Raw genomic sequence first — 2,399 nt, forward strand, 5'->3', positions numbered from 1 at the left:
GCAACCTGTCCAGGGTGTACCCTGCCTCTCGCCCTATGACAGCTGGGATAGGCTCCAGCGCCCCCCGCGACCCTGAAAAGGATAAGCGGAAGCGAATGGATGGATGGATGGATTTTCATCCCTAAGACTCTCTGCTACCAATGTGGACATCACACTGGCTGCTAGAAATACAACCTACATTTAAAACCAACCATGAATTGATGAAACACTTTGCTCAAAGTATAATTATAACATACAGACATACACTGGCATTACCACTGTTATCTTGCTATGAAATCCAAGCAATTTATCATTAATGCAGTAATTTGTATATATTCCCTTAAATTAACAAAACTTAGACTTGGAGATAAATGATCTTGTCGGGAACAGAAACACACATCACTCTCTGATTTTTACTGCTGTGTCAGAGATAGGCAGAAATAGACATCCTCCATAAATCTCTCTTTCCCACACGCAGACATGACTGCATGCTGGAGCCATTACTGCCCAGTGTGTGTAATATTGCAATTTCTGAAAGGAGGAAAGGGCATTCCTCCTGTCTGAATTTTTCATTCCCCATGCTCTCTGTTTCTGTATAACAACCAATAAATAAGCAATGAATCCCGAGGACATAACACAAAATGGACTGGATTTTATGTCCACCACACCCCAACATCAGCTCCCCCTAGATACACAATTTGTCTGTCTTTCTCTTCCTGCTTCACCTGCTTTTTTGTCTCTGTGAAGACTTTTTCTATTTGATGTTTTTTTTTGTTTTGTTTTTTTAAGAGTTAAATCCTTTAATGTATCCCTCGTCCTTTTGTACTAACCCAGTGAACTGAACTGGAAAAAGTCTGGCCCAAATATGTGGTGAAAAGTGTGTGTCTGTGTGTGCGTGTGTTTTTGGATTGAACGTGACCTTTTGCTTTGATAATCTACCACAGATTTAGATTTAGAGTTCTGGTGGCTTTGAATCTATCTGAGAGGCAGCTTGTTTGGTGAGCCGTCTAGAGTAAACTATTTAGATTAGTCCATGAATATATGCCACAGCATATCTCTCTGATTATGCAATATTCTTTTCAGTCAAGACGTGTGTGGGTTGTTTCAGACAGGGGATGGGAGGGGACGAAAGAGAGCCTGTAAGTGCTGTGAAAGGAAATCAAGTGAGAGATGAGATAAAGAGGGAAATAATGGAGTCAACTTAAGCAGTACTTTAGCGCCATCTGATGGTGAGTGCAGACATTGGATCGTTGCAATATTAATATTTTTTGGTCATAAAGCAGGGGTGGACAATTAACTTTCTCAAGGGGGAACTTGAGAGATTGGGACTGTTGTGAAGGGCCCAACAATCAGCTGAAGTTTTTGATTTTAGCACCATTGTGCAGCCCGCCACAACAGTCCCAGTTTCTCATGTGGCCACTTGAGAAAATTAACTGCCCAATGCGTTTCAAGGAAACTATTCTTCGAACCTTTTAGACATAGTGGTGGCATCTGTGCTGGACGTGTGACTGGAAACATTAATTAACTACTGTTTTACTCCAATGACTATATCATTTTAGAATATATATAAAGCTCAAAGAGAATGTATATTTAAAAAAAGAGTCAATAAAAAAAGAAATTCTAAAAATATACACAATGGGGTCACTATGGACTGGCCCTGGTCACTCACTATGCACCCCTCAGGTGAACTCTATTGACATACTTGTACAACTACAAGTAAAATAAAGTCATACAATTTGTTAATGAAAATGTCGTTACAGTAACAGCAAGTTATTGGTGCAATAATTGGAGCAGGGTGGCTGAGGAGCGGACTGATTTTGGAGCACGTGGACCTGTTTTAAGTCTCTTTTGGACTAAAAAAAAAAGGTCATAATCACTTGTAACTTGCACTTGAAACCGATAAAGTAATGTCTAAGCATGGATCAGTTTAAAAAGGCGTGCAAAAATGTGTTTTTTTGCGAGATACAGGGAGTTATTATTTTAACATTTTCGAAATACAGCCACATTACATTACATTGCAAACAAATTTGAGCATACTGTGTGTTTAGGGTCATATATGCACACTGGTTCAACGACCTGTTTTAATGTTTTGTTGTTGCTTGTTTGTTTGTTTTGCAATGAAACAGGAAATTGCAAAATGAACTGAGTCCAGTGTCCCCTTGGTTGCCAGGCGGAGTTTACGTCAAATGAAACAATAATGTATAGAATGCAACAATGTAATTATAAATACTTAAACACGTCAGTATCTGTGGACAGTCATTAACAATAAAATATAAGGTATTACCCCAACAAATCACCTGAAACTGTGAGGACTTTGAGTTAACTCTGGGTTGACCAATAGTCTCTAAATCCCTCCTCTCGTTTTCAACAACCAATCAAATTACGCTATCAATCTGTTTACCATTAGCCGCGAACTGCAA

The sequence above is a fragment of the Mchenga conophoros genome, linkage group LG7 (assembly GCF_057382185.1).
Source record: "Mchenga conophoros isolate Kocher_MC1m ecotype Shallow Benthic linkage group LG7, M_conophoros_male_GT1.1, whole genome shotgun sequence".
NCBI classification, from domain to species: domain Eukaryota; kingdom Metazoa; phylum Chordata; class Actinopteri; order Cichliformes; family Cichlidae; genus Mchenga; species Mchenga conophoros.